The following is a 23,055-nucleotide window of genomic DNA, read 5'->3' on the forward strand; positions in this document are numbered from 1 at the left end:
AAACTTTGTAAAATAATGAAAGCAATATGGAAAATTTATCAAACATATATGTATCGATATTGATTATATCTCATATCTCTAACTCCCTCCCACAAATCCCTTAAAAAAAAAAAAAACACCCTTCCACAATCGTAACAACAAAAATACGACCGTTGTGATTGAAAATTCTTCTTTGTATTGAAGTCAAAATACACTAATCTAGTGATGTTGCCTTCAAAAAAGTATGTCTTTTTTTTTTTTTTTTTAATTGATCAGAGTGTTCATATTTTTCGAAGTCATCAATTATCATTACAATGCGATTGTCTTTTCTTCTCGAACACTATATTCTGGTTTTCTTGATTAAAAGTGAGCTCCAATCAAATATTGATTTTATTTTGTTTATTTTTTGAGAATGGGGTACAATTATACTTTTATGTAACTCTGGATCCGCCACTGCTTTATTGAAGCTGCAAACTTGGGAATATAAGTAGATCATTTTAGTGGTTCACAAAACCAACACCATACGTCCATGCATACTCCAACCCCGGTAACCTATTATTCAAAATAGCAAAACTTACCAAGTAAAGATGCTACGTTTGATGCGAGTAAATGGCTTCTCTGTATTAGCATCGTCAAAAAAATTAGTTGAACCATCAGCAAAATACAATCCAATTTTACCCAAATACAACTCAGATTATAACTTCATTAGAACTAAGAACAATTCGAGATCCTTGTGTCATTTCCTTGCACCAACAAAATGTACACAAAATGATGAAGAAGCTTTGAATCAAGAAGAAGAGTTTATTATCCCTAAACATGTGGCTTTAACCTTGGATGGATCTAGGAGATGGCATAAAACCCATGCCCTAGATCTTGATTATAACCCTTTTTATCAGGCTATCAAGAGGTCTATCGAGTGTTGTCTCAAATGGAAAGTTAGTAGTGTCACACTCTACGTGTACGGTCTTGAAAATTTTAAAATGCGATCCAAGGTATCCATCTCTCTCTCTCTCTCTCTCTCTCCCCCTCTCTCTTTTTTTCTTTTTCTTTTTTTTTAAAAAAACTTTTCATTTTAGGTCGTTTACAAAGGGTACAATACTTGAAGTTTTTTTTTTCTTTTTCTTTTTTTATCTTATAGTTGTACTTAACATTTCATTTTAGGTCGTTTGCTATGAGTATAAAAGAATATTTCTTTTTGTCCCATTACAAATGCTTTATATTTCTTCAAATAATAACTCATGTGCAACTTGCAAAGATAAAAATAAAATCTTTTGAAAGTATACATGCTTGGCCGCCCTTCCAATAAAAGTTGAAAAATTTTATATGCGTTCGGATGCAAGGTGTAACAAATGATCGAATTTTTTACTCTTTCAATCATCAAATGAGAAAATATACATCTCTAGATGACCCTTGGACTTGATTTTATATTACAGTGTTGGTTAAAAGTCTTTTGTGTTTTTTTTTTTTTTTTGACAAGAGCAAAGGGAACAAAAAACTAAAAAGAATTAATAGTAGTAGCCCGGCACTCCTTAATTAGCAATGTTGTGTGCCCTTTGTACTTGGTCTCTTGAGACCTTCATGATGGTGCATTTTGTGAATAAGGCGCCCACCTTCCTTATCTCATTTATCGTCAATGAAATCTCAATGTCCTTACCTGTGCTGCCCCGGAGATTGGAGATAAGGTTAATAGAGTCTGATAGAATTAGGAGACCATGTTTATCCTCTGAATGGGCCCATTTCATAGCTTCCAAACATGCCCAAGCCTCACATTGTAGTGCTGAATTTGCTGTTCCATGCTTTCCTCCTTTTCCTGTATCGATCCCATCCCCCCTTACTGACCATCTAATTCCTGCCCTCTTAGTCCTTCTGTCCCACGACCCATCAACCTCTATCAGGAAATTTCCAAAGTCTTCCCTTTCTTGCCCCAAATGAACATAATTAAACCCCGGCGGGTGGGTAGGCACCCTCTTTCATTGCTTTCAATACAATAATGTCTCTCTTCATTAAGCGTGAAGGTCTCATGGTCATTCATTGCTTGGTTGGTGAATTCAATTACCAAGCTGGCTCCTCCTCCACTACCATTGAAACACCTTGCATTCCTCGTTCTCCATAGCCCCCATAAGGTTGCAATAAATAGAACTATACGGTTACTATGCTTCCCATCCTCACTATTGAACAACAGGATATATAATTGGAACCAATTCCTAGGAATTGTATCCTTCAGAGTCAGAGCGAATTGTCAGGGCACTGTTTTCCCAGAGCTCTTTCGCTAGAGTACAGAATCTGAAAAGATGTTGACTATCCTCCGAGTCTAACCCACAGTTTCCACAGGTTTCATCTATCTGTATGCCCCTTGCGGCTAGGTTTTCCTTGCCTGCAATCCCATTGTGGTAAAGCTTCCACAAAAATATCGTCCATTTAGGTTGAATATTCATTCTCCATATAAGTTTCACGAACTCTTGATCCTTATCATTGGCGATGATTTCGTATCCTGGATCCTCTTATTTCATGAGAAAATAGTAGCCCGTTTTTATTGTATACCTCCCTGATGGAGGGAATTTCCAGTATATATAATCGTCCTCATTTGTGGATGGTAACTCCATAGAAAGAATCTCCCTCGCACTCCCCCATTCAAAACATTCTCTTACCTTTCTCACTTTCCAAGTGCATGTTTCCTTATCAATAAAGTCATCAACCTTCCAATTCAAAGCTGCTCTTAGTGTTTGGTTTGGGTTAACAGTTGGAATCTCTCCATTGACCCATGGCATACTGATTGCTTTAAAACTACTCCCATTACCAACTTTCCACGCAAAACCTTTTTTGAAAGTACCTATGGCCTTTTGAATCCCAATTCTCCCCATCGAAGAGTTTCCTTTCCTGACATAAGGCATGGCCATTGAGCAAATACCGCAGGGCTTCATACCTGTATATACCCTGGACAACAGAAGCTGCAGATCTAGGTGCATTCTTGTTGCTTGTTTGAAAAGAAGGGCGTCATTTAAGCTCGAAACCCCCCTAATTCCGAGGCCTCCCATGCTTTTTGGGAAATGAGTGACAACTCTTTTAACCCAGTGCATGCCAGTATTCCCATTATTAGCCCACCAGAACCTTGAGATTAGAGAATCAATTTTATTGGCGATGCTCTGCGGGATTTTGAGGCATTACATCACATGAGCTGAAATACTAACCAGAACTATGTTGATAAGAATCAGTTTGGCTGCTTGTGAAAGACGTAGGGAAGCCCACGAAACAATCTTATCGGAGACTTTATCTACCTAGAACTGGAAGGAGTGACTTTTCCTTCCCCGGATATCAATCGGAGCTCCCAAATGAATCCCCATGTTCTTTGTTTCATCCATTGCTAGAATCCTTCTCACCTCTTGCTTTTTACTATCAGTCACCCCCGGGGAGAATTTGATGAATGACTTCTCTAAATACAGTTGCTGACCAGAAGCTGAACCAAACCTCTGAAGAATGTCCCCAACACACATACAAGCCTCATCATTGGCTTTAAAAAAGAGCATTGCATCATCAGCGAAGAAGAGATGTAAAATGGAAGGTGATCTCCTCGAGACTTTCAGGCCTTTGAACTGGTTTATATCCTCTGCTAGCAGTATCATTCTAGATAGGATGTCCATACAAAATATGAAAAGGTAAGGCAAAAGAGGATCCCCTTGCCTTAAACCACAATCTAGCAAGAAATGATCGGTGACTTTCCTGTTGATGATAGCTTTGTAGCTCACTGTTGAAATGCATTGTGAGATCATCCTAATCCAATGCCCTAAGAACCCAAAGGCTTGAACAACCTTAAGTAAGAAAAGCCACTCAACTCTGTCATAAGCTTTTGACATATCAATCTTGACTGCTGTGAAGTTCGACCCCTTCTTAGAGTTGATAAGATGCATTAATTCTTGGCTCAAGAGAATATTATCCTCCATGTATCTTCCTGGGATAAAAGCATTCTGATTCTCCGTAATCAAGCTCGGGAGAACAACCTTTAGCCTCTTTACCAGGCATTTAGAGATGCAATTATAGATTGTGTTGCATAAGCTAATCGGTCTGAATTGATTAGCTAACTTTGGGGTCTTAACCTTTGGAATAAGAATCAGGAGAGATTGATTCCATTCTTTGAGCATATTCCCCGTTCTCAGGAACTGATGAACGCTATCCAACACTAGTTGTCCCACCTCTTTCCAGTAAACAAGTTAAAAGTCATTCAATGAAGATGTTCTTGTTTTTATTTTTTTCATGACAAATGAAAATTCTCTATCTTTCTTCAAGTATGGGTTCATTTTAAGGTTCTTACACCTTTTATTCCCTACCAAGCAATTCAAATAAAAGGCCCTCTCAAATATGTCGAATAAATTTTTTTGGTATGTGTGTAAATAAAGATATTAGAAACATCATTTGAAAATAGAAAAAGTATCTAATATTATGTGTAACATTTAAATAAGTTTGAATACCCTGCAAATTACATAAATAAGCATTAATAGATGGATAAATCCTCCTTGCAAATTCAGGGCTTGTTTGGCATTGTTTTTTGTTTTTTGTTTTCTGTTTTTTTTTTTTTTTTTTTTTTTTTTTTTTTTTTTAAACTAAAAACCAAAAACAGGAAACAAGAAAAAGGTGTTTCCACTTTTTGGTTGTCAGCTTTCAAAATTATCATAATTTTAATAAATTTGACTAATTTTTTTTTATTCATTACATAATATATATCATATGATTTAAAAAAACAAAAAACTAAAAAACAGAAAACCACAGTGATGTCAAACGAACCCTAATTTTTTTCTAACGTTTCCTCCTAAATTTTTACATTGCAGGAAGAAGTCGATTTATGTGAAGCCAAACCTTTGCTTGTCCCTAAGCAAAGATCTCATCAATGAATCAATAAATATGCTTCACCCCAATAAGTAAAAATCAAGCACAAGCGATCCAAGGTAAATCAAATAAACACGCTTCAGAGTCAACCAATCAAATCCATCCAATTACCTTTCTTCCCTAACAATTGTCAAACAAAGCAAACCACAAGAGCATATAGAATTCAAGACTAGTGCTCACACACTCGACTCTCATTTATGTGGCGAGTAAAAGATGTACTCGATCGCTCTCCAACCACCCTTTTATGTGAACAATGCCCTCCCAAACTCACACACTCGTGTGTTTAAAAAGATAAGCACACAACCTAATAGTCGACTCGGAATATGTCAAGTCATAACTCGCATTGATAAACAACACTTTCACATCCACACAACTCTATGCACAAGGTCAAAAGGTCTTTTAAAGCTTGTAATGTAAGGCTAGGGTAAAGGGTAGGATAAATTTGGGAATATGTGAGAGAAAAGCCTTGCTACAAGGGAGCCATATCCTAATAAACCCATGACCAAATATAATGATCATACACATCTCCAACAAAACTAACTCCAACACAAATCCACCAAATACTACTCCAAACAACATAAACAATCCCAACACTCACAATTTCACTCATAAAAATATGATAATATGGAACTAGAGTGAATAAACAAATTTTGAACTCAAAACTCAATTATTTACACTGAAACTCAACTTCTTTCTTTCTTTTCTTTTGATAAACCTTCACTTAGACAATTTGTACATTAAACACTTTTTTTTCTTTTGCTTTTTCTTTTCATTTTTTTTCTAGAAGTTCACTTTCTTTTTTTTTTCACTTTTTTTTTTCTTGAACTTCTCTTTTTTTTCCTTTTTCCATCACACTTTTATTTTTTCAAATATATACACAATAAAACTCATCAAAACAAAAATATGATCAAGAACAAATAACTTCTCAAACCCACCCAAACTGTGCAAATAATGTGCACACTACAAACTCCCTCACCTCACTCACTAATAGCTCCCCCAAGCCAAGCTTGGGACTAGTAACCAACGGGGCAAACATGGCTTGTAATGTGGCTAAAAACAATAAAAGGGCACAAGCAACAACATGGGTAGCAAGAAGGGAACAAATGTATCTAAATAAATCTGAAGGCTACCTAAAAGAACAAATGCCTTCGTCCTCCACATGTGCATAATATTGAGTCATGAAACACTACTCATAGTTGCAAATCAATACTCAAATTCATTGACATACCAGGAACTAAACACACATTCCTAACCAAATCAACTAGTCAAGCACTATATTCACAAGTAGTTGGACAAAATTGACGCATGTTTAGGCATCCAAGCAATTAAACTTCAAATCATGACCAACAAGTCCACAATGCTTATCATCAATAACCAAGAATCAAAACAAATTTTCTCAAGTATGGGGGCATAGAGAAGCATGATTTACAATTCATTGGAACGTATTTTTGGATTTTTTTATGTTTTCAATTTTTTTTTTGTATTTTTCTTATAGGAAAGCAATAAAACTACACTAGGAAAGCAGTAAAACTACACTAAGCATACCAAGAGAGAGAGTGAAAGATATACCATATGAACACGAGAACCTCCCCCCAAGCTAAATCAGACAATGTCCTCATTGTCTTAAGGGGAAGCAAGTATTCAAGGTGACTACTCTTCATCATCACCACATCAATGTCACCAAAGCCTCAATATTGCAATGCATCTTATTGGAACAAAGTTGGGCAAGAAAGAAACAAAGTGTTAGTGGAAAAAAGATAAAAATTGAATCAGGCGCACTATTCTGATCATAACTTTTGATGTATAATTGATAATTCAATGATTCCAATTGAATTGGAAAGTAGACTTGAAGAGCTTTCCAACGATAGGTCACACGCCAAAAACGGATAAGAAACGCAAAAGTTATGGCCTGTCAAAGTGGAGCAGTTTTGCTGATCCGCTCTCGCGCCCGGTCGGGCGCCACTCCGCCCGGTAGGGCGCCACACCGCCCGGTAGGGCGCCACACCGCCCGGTAGGGCGGTATAAACCCTCTAAATTCTCTTCATTCTCGCGCCCGGTCGGGCGCCATACCGCCCGGTCGGGCGGTCGAAATATCCGTACTCGTCAACTCTCGCGCCCGGTCGGGCGGTCCTTCGCCCGGTCGGGCCCGAGGCAATGTTTGGTACGAGAGACTCCTTCTCTTTTTTTCAAATTTGACTAACTCTTTTCCTTCTAACCTGTACAACTCAATAAACTCATTAAACTCTCTCCTCTCTCCTCTCACAGGAAATAGAAAGAAGACTAAAAAAAACAAGAAAAATACGGGTTGCCTCCCGCAAAGCGCTGGTTTATTTAGGTCCCGCACGACCATACTCCTTCTCTCAATCGGAAGAATTCAATGCCTTGAGTAACTTATCAAACGCTCCTGCAAACATTTCATTAAGCACTATATAGGGCTTAATAGCAAGCACATTTATCTCTATAAAGAAAAAGTTAGGAGCACATAAAGAGAACTCAAGGTAGAAAGAAAAATCAAAAGAGGGAGATAAAAATACACCACAACCTTCTACTTCCTCCGCTAAAAATTTAGAATTAATAGAACGAACATGGAGGTAGTCATTGTCTTTATCATCCGATAATGACTTTAAAATTTTACCCTCACAAATAACCTCATCATCAACAAAGGAATTATCAACCACCGTTTCTACAACTAATGATTTTTCAATCACCGATTCGTCAACCAATGATTTTTCAACCACAAATTCTATAACCGATGGTTCTTCATCCTCAATAACATTCATATTATTATAGTGTCCATAGACTTTTTCATCAAGAGCCTTCCAATAACTTTCATTAGCAACTAATCGTTTCCGAATATGATCATATGTATACGGAAAGACTCTAAAATCATCCGGAGCACGCACAAAAAACTCACTATAAGGGCATTCAGGATTTTCATGACAAAGACGTTGACAACTACAGTAGTTAGGTGCTGCATAAAAATTATATAATTCTTGTAGTGACATAAGCATGGATATTTTCAACTCATAAAAAAAAAAAATTAAAATTAAAATAATAATAATAATAATAAATTAAAAATAATCTAGACTCTAATAATAACTAGAAATAAAAATAAAACCGTTTCCCCGGCAACGGCGCCAAATTTTGACAAGGTAAAGTCGTATCCCCTAATAAAAAATAATTACCTAATTCACTAACTAAAGTAGATAGGGAAGTAGGGTCGATCTCCACAGGGAAACAAGTCTTTTTACTCCTAATTAAATATTATAATCTAAATTATTTAAGTAACCAATATTAAAAGTTGGATATGAAACTAAACTAAAAAGAGTAAGAAAAGGGAGAAAATAATATATAAAAGGATCTAGGGTATAGGTTCACCAATAAATAATATTCTGGGGCAAAATAGGGTAATCAATCATTGACATTGCACAAATAACATGATTAACAGGCTCTCGCAATTTATTAACCAACATAGACCTAACAGGCTCTCGCAATTTACTAGATCTAAGTTCTTATTGAAAATAGCCTTTAATATCAAATTAACATCTGCTCGATTCATCAATTTAATATTGCTATACTTTTACAAGCCGCAATTGTAAAACATTAAAACAATCCAATAAGAAATCATCGTGCAATACCAACAATCAATAATAGTCAATCATCAATGCATCAATTAATCAGATTGTAAAGGGCTCTCGCTACTTATTACAATCACACAATTAACTTATCGGTATTAAATCTCATCTCTCGAATCTTGACTTAACCATTTATAAATTAACTTGCCTATTGAAACTAGACCTAAACATTAATTCTCATCTCTCGATTCTTGAATCAATATTGTCAAACTCATGCATAAAAGATAGGCCTAATCTAGTCACAGAGCATTAAATCAATCAATAGGAAATTAATCTAGCATTAATAATCAACAACAATAATTTACCCCTTCATATCATTTATTAGATCCCCATGAACCCTAGAAATTAAACTACTCACACATTATTAAATATAGACTAAGCAAAGCAATAAAATAAATCATGATCAAAGGAATAAAATAAATAACTAAGTTTAAGGGAAGAGAAATCGTCACCAAAGTAAATCTGGAATTAATCAAAGAAATAAGAACAAAAGTTTAGAGAGAGATTAAGAGAGAGAAAACTAAGTAGAGGGAGAAAGTCTAGGAGAAAGGATTAAGAGAAGAAGAAGAAGATCCCCCCAAAAGAAGAGACGATCTAAAAACGTATTACGGAGGAGTATTTATACTCCGTACAAAAATCCTAAACTAAAACAAATTAATACGACTCTAATCGTCTCCTAAATAAACACGCGCCCGATCGGGCGAGGCACCGCCCGATCAGGCGCGCCTTTTTATCTTTAATAGCTAACTCGCGCCCGGCCGGGCGCGTCACCGGGCGCTTCTCCCGCCCGGCCGGGCGCGCCTCCGGGCGCCAGCCTTTTTGGCCGGGCGGATCATTTGGGCCAATATTTGGACTTCGATTGGGCTCCAATTCTTCGGGCCAATCTAGGTTTCCTCTTTGGGTCTTGAATACTCGGTCCAAACGCCCCGGTATCACCTCTACCGAGCCCTTAATCACCGGTTCGATGGCTCCAACCGGCCCTGGGCTATAAAATCTGGTCGTGCTTCTCCAGTGCTCGTGATTGCTCCTAAATATCTCGGGAAAATACTCCAAAAGCATAAATCCCTGCAAAAGTCAACCAAATCTACGAAAACACTAGAAAACACCAATTAGTAATAAAAGTGGCTCTAAAGAGCCAAAAACACTACTAACTATGACCAAGGGACGGGGGTAAAATACTATATAAAATGGATACATCAATGTCTAAATCAGTTTGAAATACATTTAGAGGAAGAACTGGAATATTTCACAAGGTACTCAATCCATACTTTACATATGTACTACTCATATATCAAGTGTTGTATGGATACACAATTTAAGAAAAATATTAAAAATAAATAAGTAAATAAATGCGTGCATGTAAGATAAGTATGAAATCAAATATAAAAAGGTGGTTGGGTGTAAGAAAAAATGTGAGTAAAGTAAGAGATAATATGTAAAGACCTGTAATTAGTGTGAGGTTAAAGGACTAAGTAGTATAAAATAAACCAAAAACAGAATAAAGCAAAGTAACGAGAATTAATTATATATATAAAAAAAAGAACAAATAAATAATGAAAAGAGTCATTCTTTGATGTCGATTATGGTTCATTTTTTTTTGTTTTTCTCTCTTCTCTCTCTAGTTTTCTCTCTCTAGAAAAGAAGTGTTTATAAAGTTTTTTGCAGTTTGTAATGGTGGATTCTAAGGATCCACCTGATCCTCCTCATCCTCATGATGAGGAGATGGTTGATTTACATCAAAAGCCTCTTACTATGTCTAGTTTTAGGGAGGTGGTTGCGACCTCTTCTCAGTGGTTTGAAGAAGCACGAAAAATTGTTGCTACTTCAACTGAATGGTCTCAGGAGGAGGTTTTAAGTCCTGATACAAATTTATCAGTTAGTTTTGATAAATTAACTCTGGATCGTCTGAGAAAACCATGGAGTTTGACTTTAATGGGTAAATGCTTGGGAGCATCTATTCGTCCTGCTTTTATGCTTAATCGAGCTCGCCTAATGTGGAAGGTGAAGGGGGGATTAGAAACAATAGATCTTGGCCATAATGTTTTCCTCTTTCGGTTTACAATGGAAGATGATTATGAAAGGGCTTTGTTTGGTGGTCCTTGGTTTGTGTTCGATCACTATTTAATGATGACTAAATGGAGGCCAAATTTCAGAGCTTCGGAAAATCCGTTTGATAAAATGACGGTGTGGATCAGATTTACTGAGCTTCCTGTGGAGTATTTTGACAAATCGGCATTATTCCAAATAGCAAAGTTGGCTGGTACTCCAATTCGGGTGGATTATGCGACTGATAGGCTTACAAGAGGAAGGTATGCCAGAGTATGTATTGAGATAGACCTTAACAAGCCTTTGGTGACAAAAGTCTGGATAGGTGGCGCGTGGCAAGCAATTTCATATGAGAATATCACCAATTTGTGTTTTACTTGTGGAAAGGTGGGCCATGTTCAATCTCTTTGCATGTTGACCAGAGTTGGTGAAGTTGGATGTGAATCAGGTTCTGTTGGACAGCAAGAAATGAAGATTGGGAAATCAAATTTGGCTTCTACCTCTAATGAGGATGGTTTGTTATCTAAAAATGATATTTCACAATCTGTTTTAACTAGTGGGCCTCCAATTGATAAATCTTTAGCTTCAAAGCCCAATACTTTGGTTGGATCACATTCAAACTCTAACTCATTTCAGGTATTGGCTGAAAATGATTCTCATGGGGATTTTGGCCCCCATGGACCTTAGTCACTAATAAAAGAAAGCCTAATCCTAAGTTGGTGGACAGGAATAGCAAAAATAATAATAATAATAATAATAATAATATTCCTAAGGCTAATTCTAAAGTTAGAGTTGATAATAACAACTCTCAGAATAATAAGTCGATTATTGTTGATAATTATAATAATAAAAAAGGTTTTAATTCAAATAAAAATCTTTTAGTTTATAAAAAAAAAAGAAGTCGATAAAAAAAATGTAACAAATCCTGAATGTATAAAGGATTTAGATGTTTTAGTTCCAAGTAAAGCTGTTACTGATAATTTAACTAATGAAAATATTAGTGCTGTAATTACTACTAATAAAATGGCTTCAATTTCAAATTCAAAGACAGTTAGTGGTGATAATAACGAATTAGAAGTAATGATGGTGGATGAAATTCCAAGTAAAATATTGGAAGCTACAGATGGCATTAATGCTAAGGTGTCAATCTCAAGTGAACACTTGGATGAAATGCAACTTGATGTTCAATCTAAGCCATTGATTTCGGCTTCTCTATCTTCTCTTGGTGGAGCAGCAACAGAGAATAACTCCTCTTCTTCACATATATTAGAAATCAATTCGGATTCCCAATTAAACATTTCAAACTCTCTAAATTCTAGCCATGCAAGATCAGAATCAACCTTCATCTCCTCAAATATTACCCATAATAACTTATCAGAGACGAAAGGTCTCGAATCAGGAATACAATGCTCAATCTCAGGGAAGGAGCCGATTCTACAGGGTGTTCCAGTTTACGAGTTGCAACAGGGGTCGAGCTCAGGGTCGAAGGCGAAAACTCTTCAATTGTTCCCATCCTCCCCGATGATAAAAACTCTTTTGATCAAGAAAATGCCGGGATCTCCGACGGAGTTCACCGGAGCGGTGAGACTGTTGGATGCTTTGAAAAGGAAGCAGGAAGCACTATCAATCCTACGGGCAGAGGAAAGGGATCGTACATTCCCCTTTCAAATTCCAAGAAGAATCCCTGTTTTTCACTTGCGATTAGAAACTAGAGGTCAAAACATGGCAAATCGCCTTATAACAACCTTCATATCTCAGGAAGCGGTGGTGGGGATGCAATTGCAGATAAGATATTACCGGTTTCTACAGGGACCGAGAGAGATCGTGGCTCAGATGACACCGTTATCCCTAGAGGATGTTCTACCGATAGGGATGGATGCATATTGGAGGGATTGGGAAGTGTACTATCTTCCTCCGAACCCGCAGCCGACTGATCGCCCTTCGATCACTCTTCAGAGACCTCTTCCGAATTTGAAGATGAAGTTTATCCTTTGGAATGTAAGGGGGGCTTGTAGAGATGAATTTATTCCACATGCAAGGCATTTGGTAAATATCCATCATCCTGCTGTATTTGTTTTTCTTGAAACTAAATCTGATGATTTAAGGGCAAGGCAAGTTATGTTGCAATTGGGCTTTCATGATTTTAAAGCAATTGAAACTAATGATAAAAGGGGTGGTATATGGCTCTTTTGGAAAAATGTTGTTGATATTGCTGATTTTAAGGAGGACTTTTCCTTTTTTCATGCTCTTTTTCACTTCAAAAATTTGAGCAAAGAGGCTTTGATCACCGGAATGCATGCTTCTTCCACGCGAAAAGAAAGACATGAGATGTGGAGAGACATGCAAGAGGATCTTCCACCTCCTAGTACTCCTTGGCTGCTCTTTGGAGATTTGAATGAGGTTACTTCTCAATCTGAGAAATCTGGAGGGCGTGGTTTTAGGCATGCTCAGTGTCGTGATATGAACAATTTCACTAATGCTGCTGGCTTCTTCGACATGGGCTGCAATGGTAATCCGTTCACTTGGAGTAATGCTAGGGAGGGAGCAACCTTGATTAGGCAACGCTTGGATAGGGCTCTTGGTAATGCTGCTTGGGTGGAGCAATTTCCGCACACTAAGGTATTTCATCTTCCATTTACTTACTCTGATCATTCTCCAATTTTAATATGTTGTGATAACCCTAAGGTAAATGGCTCCTTTCCTTTGCGTTGCAAGGAAGTTTGGTTGTCTCATCCAAATTTCAAAGATTTTTTTGTTAATAACTGGCTTGAACCTTTTGATGATTATATATTAGGCATGCAAAAGTTTCAAGATAATATTAAGGATTGGAATCATAATATTTTTGGAAATTTAAAATATAAAAAAGATAGACTTTTAGCTAGAATTGGGGGTATCCAAAAATTTTTAGCTAAAAATCATTCGAATTTCCTCATTAATTTGGAAAAAGATCTCCTAAAGGAATTAAAAGATATTTATGATAAGGAGAGAATTATTTGGGCTCAAAAGGCGGGTATTGATTGGCGCAAAAATGGTGATCTAAATACGAAATATTTTCACATTATAGCCAAAATTAAAAAGAGTAGAGGAAAAATTTTATGCCTCAAGGATTCTACTGGAAATTGGATTAGTGATGATTCAATTTTGAAGAAAATGGCAACTGATTTTTATCACAATATTTTCCAATCGAAGATTAATAATAGGGGGGGTTTTGGTAACTTTAATCCTGTTAATAAGCTGTTGATAAGTGAAAATAATATTTTAGCTAATTTTATTCCTAGTTTGGATGAGGTTCGTATATGTCTTTTTAGCATGGAGCCAATGAAATGCCCTGGCCCAGATGGTGTTCAACCGAAATTTTTTCAAGCAAATTGGGATTTTTTAGGCAAAATTCTTCATAAGGTTTGTGCTGATAGTTTTATTAATAGTTCTTTTAATTAGGATATTAATAAATCCTATATTTCTTTAATTCCTAAAGTTGAAAAGCCTGAAAATTTAACTCAATTCAGACCTATAGGGCTTTGTAACACTGTGTATAAATTAATTACTAAAATTATTTCGAGTAAGCTTCGTTCCTATCTGAATAATTTGGTGAGTCCTTTACAATCGAGTTTTATCCAAGGAAGGGGAATTGAAGATAATGTGATAATAATCAAAGAAATGTCACATATTTTCCATAAAGCTAAGGTTGGGAAAAATATTATGGCTTTAAAGCTAGATTTGACTAAGGCTTATGATAGCCTTGAATGGAACTTTATTGAGGAAACCTTAGTTGGTTTTAATTTCCCGATGAATTTTGTTAAGCTTATCATGTTTTGCATTACTTCTCCACAAATTTCGGTTCTTTGGAATGGAGAAATAACCTCGGAATTTAAGCCAACTAGAGGAATCCGAAAAGGTGATCCAATGTCTTCATATATTTTTGTTTTGTGCTTGGAGAGATTATCTCTAATGATAGAAGAAAAAGTTAACCAAAAAGTTTGGAAGCCAATTAAGGTAACAAAATCAATTTCTTTGTCTCATATTTTTTATGCTGATGATGTGTTCCTTTTTGGACAAGCTTCTAAAAATAACATCCAAATAATCATGCAAGTTTTGCAAGACTTTGGAGACTTTTCAGGATTGAGAGTTAATCAAAGTAAATCCACTGTCATTTTTCTAAGAAAGATGAATCATAATATAAGAAAGGACATAGTCACAGAATTTGATTTCACTTCTACTACCTCCTTTGGTAAATATCTAGGAGTTGAAATTCATCCTAATAAACTGAAAAAATGTGATTATTTCGGTTTACTTGATAAAACTTTCAATCAGATTAAAGGATGGCAATCCAAGTTATTAAATTTGGCAGGTAGGTGTACCTTGGTAAAGTCTGTGCTTTCTGCTTTTCCTGTTTATTTGATGCAAACTAGTATTCTTCCTGTTTCTATTTGTGATGATATTGAAAGAAATTGTAGAAAATTCTTGTGGAATAAAGTTGATAAAACTAGATATTCAACTAGAATAAATTGGAATCATGTCACTAAACCAATGCAAATTGGAGGATTAGGAATAAGAAGGTTGAGATTGTGGAATATTGCTTTTATGGTTAAGTTAGGGTGGAATATTTTGACTAAGCCGCATAAGTTATGGGTTAGGATCTTTAATGAGAAATATTTAAAGAAAAATGGTCTTTTTGATTGTCATGGTAGCCCTAATCATTCTCAAATTTGGAAAGATATTTTAAAAGGAAGGGAATTACTTGCCTCGGGTCTTAGAGTTGGTATAGGTAATGGTGTTTCCACATCTTTATGGAATCATCATTGGGTTGGTAATGTTCCTTTGAAGGATGTGATCATAAGTCCTATTCCTTCACATATGACTTGTTGGATGGTTTCTAATATTATAAAGGACAAATGTTGGTATCTTGATGAGATTGAACATCTTCTTCCTGTTAATATAATTAATTTGATTAAAGCCACTCCTCTACCTAAATATACTTTAATGGAAGATTTCATTACTTGGGATTTAAGTAAGGATGGGATTTTTAATGTTAGATCGGCTTATAATTTCCTTCTAAAAGGAAAGTGTACTGTTTCTCCTAATATTAGTTCTTGGAAAAATGTTTGGAAGATTCAAGCCCCCTTTAAATATAGGATGTTCTTATGGAATTGTGCTCATGAAATTTTACCTGTGGCTGAATCATTATCTAAGTATATGCCCTTAATCTCTCCTATATGTACAAGATGTAGTTTGTACCCGGAATCTCATATTCATGTGTTTAGGGATTGCTTTTCTTCATCTATTTTATGGAATGATATATTTGCCAAAGTTTATCTTCCAAAAAATTTTAATTTCAATATATTCAAAAACTCTTCTTGGAATATTTGGATAAATTACAATCTTGGTTTAGATAAAAAATGGAAGTTGGTTTTTGTTACTGCTTTATGGCATCTTTGGCTTCATAGGAATTCCTGTATTTTTGAGGAGAAATTAATAGGTCCATTTTCTCTCTTTACTAAATTTTTCTTTGATTTTAAACTTTCCAATGGGATTTTACAGGATTCAAACAACAAGAAGGGAAAGAGTAAGGTGGGTTCAAGCTCTAATTGGGAAACTCCAATAGAAGGATACTTCAAGATTAACACGGATGGAGCATGGCTGAATTCTGCTGTTTCTTCAGGTGGTGGGGTAATTAGGAGATCGAATGGTTCTTGGTATGTTGGATTCTCTTGCAAATATGATTCGATTTCTCCTTTTTTGGCTGAACTTTATGCCTTGAATGATGGTTTGTCAATTGCGGAAGACTTGAGGTTAAAGAAAGTTATTGTCGAAACGGATGCTAAGGCTCTTCGCAACATGCTTCTGGCAACTGGGCCAAATCCACACCATGAGTTAGCAGCAGCTATCTGTGATGTGGCTGCTGTTCTGAGAAGCTTTGAAGTGGCTGTTATTACTCATGTCCCTCGTGAGAAGAATGAGCTTGCTCACCGTCTTGCAATCTTTGGAAGAGAAATGGCTATTGGTTACAAGACCCATTACTTTGTTCCTGATTGCGTTTCAGATTTATATGAGGTGGAGAAAGCTCAAGTACGTGCTGCTTCGTCTTCTAACCAGCAAAACTGATGACCAGGAGTTCTTTGCTTTGAATGTTTGTAGTTTTTTGGGGTGCTAGTTATGAATGTGGTTCACTTTTGGGAATGTAAATGATGTACATATTCAACTCCAAGGGAGTTTAGTTGATAATGGGGGGAATATTAATCATATTAACTTTTGTTATAGCATCAGCTTTCAATGTGAAAACAATGTGATGTATTATGTAAATATTAAGGCTCTAGCCTTTTAATCTAATATATCTCCTCCTTTTGTTAAAAAAAAGATTATGGTTCATTTTTCTTTTTTGAGATGCTATACAATTCATTTGTTATGAGGAGATTATACTAATGTTGAACACCAACTTTATATGTGGCCGGCCACACGCCTACACTGTGTGGCTAGCCATCATGAGAAATAGTTTATTAGTGTTATAAGGGTTACTTGGTCAGTATTACTTGGGTGAATTCATCATTTTTGTAGGGGTTACACGTTAGTGTTATAAAGGTTGTTTTTTAACAAGCGACCACATGGTGTGGCTAGTCACACACAAAATGCGCTGAATGTAATATTCTTGACACAGTTACTAGATAGACTCTTAACCTAGCTACATTGCTTTGGTAGTTAACCTATATATATGCACATTTGACACTATTTACACTACTCTTTTAATCCATTATTTTTGTTAGTTAAATGATAGTCTTGTAGAGTTTTGGTAAATTTGTCTTAATAGGTATAGTTACATAATATGAACTTTCATGATTGATACCATTGTTTAATTAAGGGTTAAATTGTGCTTTTGGAAGCTATGTTCCAAAATTAAAGGAACAAAGGATTTATGTTTATCTAAAACTTCCTCCGTCGTATTGAAACTACAACGCTAGCTTTGACCTACCTGAGGAAAAATATAGTAATGTGAGATCTTATCAGGTTGAATTCACCATAATTTATACTTTAATTAATTTTCTAATATCATCTTTTTTATTACCCAACCTACTAGACAATATCAAACAACCAATTCAACAACCAAATCTACCTATCATTGGCTTTATCCTTTTTGTTTTTTTGCAACCCTTGTGAAACAGGAATGGAGTAAGAGTGTCAACGATAGGAGAAAAGTACTTGTTGTCTAAATCACTTCAAGCCACAATAAAGAAAGTGGAGGATGCAACAAAAGACAACACACATCTTGATGTAGTCTTTCCAGTATGCTACAGTTCACATAGTGACATAGTTCAAGTGTTAGGAATATAAGAAAATATATTATTGTGATATATTTTCTATATAGATCTTATGATATTATATTTAGGATAATAATATATCTTAGTGATATTCTAAGATAGATTTATGGATGTTTATATGATAGAGTTTATATTGTGTAGGTTATCTTTTGTAGGCTATAAATATTAGCCAAGATCATCAATACAATTCAACTCATTCTCTCATAAATAATTTAGCATGGTATCAAGAGCAGGTTAAATCTTGGAACCGTTCAAAAAAAATTCCCCCCTGCCGGTGGGTTAGAAAGTTAAACCCACCGGTGGGATTCATATAATTTGCTTCCGCTATATTAATAGTCTTTGAAATTTCTATTCTTTAATTTGAATTTTTTGGTTAGAGGACTATGTGAGTTAGTTTTCTCCGTAATACATCTCCATGGAGATGAAAAAAAGCCACGTTTGGCGTATTGTTTATTATTAAAAACAAAAAAAAAAATTGCAAAAGATCACGGACACCAGCGAAGGGCCTGGCAAAGAAGATCACGGACACCAGCAAAAGGCCGTGGCAAAGAAGATTACGGACACCAGCAAAGGGCCGTGGCAAAGAAGACCACGGACACCAGCAAAGGGCCGTGACAAAAGACCACGGACACCAGCAAAGGGCCGTGACAGAAGACCATGGACACCAACAAAGGGCCGTGGTAGCAAAAGTTTGTTTTTTTTTTTTAAATAAAAAAAATTGAAGGCAACATCAACAGAGAGGTGCAACTTGATCGACTTCAACAAAGTGCGAATTTCCAATCGTAACGTTCGTGTTACTGCCGTTACGATTGCGGGAGGGTGTTAGGAATATAAGAAAATATATTATTGTGATATATTTTCCATATAGATCTTATGATATTATATTTAGGATAATAATATATCTTAGTGATATTGTAAGATAGATTTATGGAAGTTTATATGATAGAGTTTATATTGTGTAGGTTATCTTTTGTAGGCTATAAATATTAGCCAAGATCATCAATACAATTCAACTCATTCTCTCATAAATAATTTAGCATCAAGCAACAAGGAAAATTTGCAATAAAGTCAAGGAAGGAAGCATTACATTAGAAGATGTTAATGAAGATTTGATTGAACAACATCTTGCCTTCCTCCGCTCTAGACCTATTCCTGACCTTTTTATAAGAACGGGCGGCCGGCTTCGCCATGGCATGTTGTTGGGGTGGCAAATTGCCAATGTTCATCTTTATATAACCACACTTGTGCACCTGATTTCGAAGAAAATGTGTTCCTTGATGCTTTGCGTTCTTTTCAGCAAAGAGATGTATCGTTTGGTAGGTAAAGACACTATCATTTTTCACATAAGAAGTGTATGCTCTACTACAAATAATATCCCATTTCAATAAAAAAAAAATTACGTATGTAAGTAATTCGTTTTGCATGTCATTAATTTTTTTCTGCGAAAATTGCTTTGTTAAGGTTTTAAGGGTTGCTTTTATCCTTGTCCAATATAAGCTCGGAATTAAAAAAAAAAAAATGTAAGTGTCTTGTTTTTTATGTCAAAACCAACAATATTGATACGCAAACGAAGTATATACTTTTTTTTTTTTTTTCAAATTTCGAGTTCAATTTGGATCTTTAAGAGGTAAGCCGACCCCCCCTCCCCCCAAAACCCTTACTTGAACAATTTTAAATTTTAAGATGTAGGTTATAAATATACTTGACTAGAAATTGGGGAATACATTGATGAAATCTGAATTTACATTTATTAGGCTATGTATATAGCCATTAGTATACAATAATTTTTCATACTTCTTCTATTTTATTTAGTTACATCACTTTTCTACAACGGTAGTTTCTAATTAGTTGCATCACCTTTTCTTAACTAATAAATTCTCTCTTATCTTTTCTATCACATGGGCCCTATTTTTTCTTTTCACTTTAAAAATTGCCTATGAATTCGTGAAAATCAAAGGGATGCAACTTTTTTAAAAAAATAGAGGAAGTATTTTAACATATTTTAAGCATAAAATTATAAAGTTGCTCCATTTCTCCATGCGCAAAATTTTAGGAGAAATTGAAAAAAGTAATACAATATGGAGGTAGTGGGTATGTAGGGAGAAGAATAAAAAATTGTAAAAAGCAAAAAATACTTGAGAGAATTGGATGAGAGAGAATATGAAATTAATAAAATATGATTTATGCTAGGTCCATTAGGTGAGAGAAATAAATTAAATATCTTAAAAGATTTTCAAATAAGGAAATGGAGCGAGTATTTAAAAACGGTCGAAACAAGAAAGTGGAACAATTATTTTAAAACGGAGGGAGTACTAGTTTGGTTGGCATTCATAGCACCTATTTTCTCAGTAGTGCAAACTATTTTCGGCGATGATCATTGTATTTGTAAACCATAAACATTCAAATATGCAATACACTACTACAAAAATGGCCAAAGAGACCCAAATTAAGAGACCGTTAAGTGCATAACTGGTCTCGTATAGAGGACAGACCGATTATCTTAAATGACAGGTCTCTCGAAATATCAAAGAGACCGGTCATTTAAGAAAATAGATCTCTTGGGATTTTTTTAAAAAATCGATGAATATAGAGAGACCCGTCATTTTAAATGACGGGTCTCAGGTAATATCCAAAAAACCGGTCAATTAAAATAACCGGTCTCTTGATTCTTGAATGTTGCTTTTTTAAAATGTGAGAAATTAGAGAGACCCTTTATTCTAAATAACAGGTCTCTCGAATTGATTCTCCCACATATACAGGTAGCCATAAGCCCATTAAATCTCAAACCCTAAACCGTTTCATTTTCTCTCTCTTCTCCTCCGCCGCCCTTCACTCTCAGAGTTTCAACTCATTTCACCTTCTTTTCTCTATCTTCTCCCTCCTCTCATCATCTCGATCTCGCTCTTGCTCATTTTTTTCTAGATTCTAAGTTAATCTCGCACAAAATAAAATAAATTTTACTTTCATCCTTTACTTCATTATCAATCTCAAGAAGTTATCTTACTCTGTCATTTCAAAATTTCAAGATGTATTGCCAAGGTGAGTTTTGTATTATTTTTTATTATTAAGTGTTAGATCTTTACCTTTTTTTCCTGTTTTTCTTAATGAAAAATCTGAATTTCTTATAATAATGTTTTTAAATTCCTTCTTTATTGTTAAAAACAATAAATAGTCGGATTTTTAGTTTAGCCATGATAATAGATTATTTGTTTGATTGTTAATGTTTCCATTTCAGAAACTATTTTTGCCATTCTATTATGATATTTTTGTTTAAAAACACCTTTCATAGTCAGATCTAGTATTTTTAGTTATTATTGCTTACTTCTTTCATATTAAGGCAAATCTAGTAATTTTCGTCTTTATTAATTTCGCATTTGTTTTTCTATTTTTGTTTCCATTTTCAATTTTGATTTCAGTACTTTAGATTTAAGTTCTGGTATTTTTTATAAGTTGAACAATTTCTCATATTTTACTTATTAAATTGAACAATTTCTCATTTTTTTTTTATTGAAAACGAATTTATTTTATATCTCGTTTTAAAAATGTTTGTTTTTTTCTTTTCTTTTTCAATCTGTTCATTGTTATGATTTATTTTTTGGATAATAATATTTGTTTTTTATAATATTTTTTTTTTACATGCCTATATCTGTGGTTGTAGGTAACAAACTGAAGAAGATCTGTAATTGAAGATCTGGGTAGTTTATAGTCCTCGTTTCCAAAATAATGTCTCAAGTTTCAAGTTGAACGGAAGATCTGTGATTGAAGATTTGGGTAGTTTATTGTCATCATTTTCAGAATTTTTTATTTAGATCTGGGTAGTTTATAGCATCATTTCTTGAATTTTTATTTTTATTTATGTATTAAATTTCCATTGATATCTGTACTAATTACTGCACGTATATTTTGAGGTGTATGAAATAAAATAATTATTTAATTACTGTACGTAATTTTTGAGATGTATGAAATAAAATAATTATTTTTTTACTTCTTATTTAATAATAGAAAAAATAAATAAAAGTAAATAAGTTATTATCAATGTTAATATTGATGAATTGTAATTATAAAAAAACTTTTTTTTTTATTTAAAATGAGACCAAAGAGAGACCTGTTATGTTAAATTGCAGTCTCATTTTTCTAAAAATAGAGACTGCTTATTTAAGATATGCGGTCTCAGTTTTCTGAAAATTGAGACTGCTTATAAAGGCAGTCTAAATTTCCAGGAAATTGAGACCGCTTATATTTGAGAGGCGGTCTTAGCTTTCACATTCTAGAGACCGCCTATTATAAAGCAGTCTCTTTATCAAAGAGACCGCTCGCTAGAGACCGCCTCTAAGGTAGTATTTTTGGCTTATTTTGACGGGTCTCTTTGGCTTATTATATATATATATATATATATATATATATATATATATATATATATATATATATATATATATATATATATATAGAGAGAGAGAGAGAGAGAGAGAGAGAGAGAGAGAGAGAGAGAGAGAGGGAAGAAAATATACATAAACAATAATTTTATTGATGATTTGCAAGATTGTAACTCTCGTAGATATCTATATTCATCTCTTCAAAGGGCTAGGGTTTTAATATACGAGGCCTTGTCGACTTATTCTATACTATGTGCCTACCATGATTGGTAGTATGGGGGATATGGGGTCTTGTGACTTATTCTAGGCCATTTGAACCTAAAGAGTCCTAGTGTAAAGAATAAGATAACAACTATCAATTAATTTACGAGAATATGATGATAATATCTTATATTTTTTTATATTATCTTCTATTTTACATATATTTAACACCTAAAAATTAACAAAATTTCAGTGTAAATCGTCTCTACAATTTTTTTATTTAAATCGTTGTTATGCACATCAGCAGCAGAGCAAAAGAGGATTAACCGACCATTTTTAAGATCTTGGTAGAAAGTGGGTACCCCGTAATCAATCATTTTCATTTATAAGAACTAATCCGACCCAAAATATAGTTTTTATTTAATTTATTTGGGTCAAAAATTGAAAATTTTAACCATAGATTTTCGTTAATTTATAAGAGATTATATGTTATGTAGGATCTTGTTGGATTCATCACTATATTATATTAATTTCAAGTTTTTACATTTTTCACGTGTGTGAAAATAGAGATATAGATGTTTTAAGAACACAACTAAAAATTAAGCTAGGTTTTTGCGACCGCCTTAAACGGTC

General features: G+C 34.6%; 1 pseudogene across 1 annotated transcript; it reads left to right on the top strand.

The window, feature by feature from the left end:
- The first annotated feature begins 96 nt into the window (after positions 1 to 96).
- On the top strand, positions 97 to 19,172 carry LOC145555693 (uncharacterized; annotated as a pseudogene). The gene is made up of 5 exons (XR_014091538.1): positions 97 to 971; positions 4,800 to 4,813; positions 9,692 to 9,745; positions 17,693 to 17,842; positions 18,888 to 19,172. The product of XR_014091538.1 is annotated as an uncharacterized LOC145555693 (transcript).
- The last annotated feature ends 3,883 nt before the right edge of the window (positions 19,173 to 23,055 follow it).

Source organism: Chenopodium album, chromosome 8 (genome assembly GCF_948465745.1).
Source record: "Chenopodium album chromosome 8, dcCheAlbu1.1, whole genome shotgun sequence".
Taxonomy (NCBI): Eukaryota; Viridiplantae; Streptophyta; class Magnoliopsida; order Caryophyllales; family Amaranthaceae; genus Chenopodium; species Chenopodium album.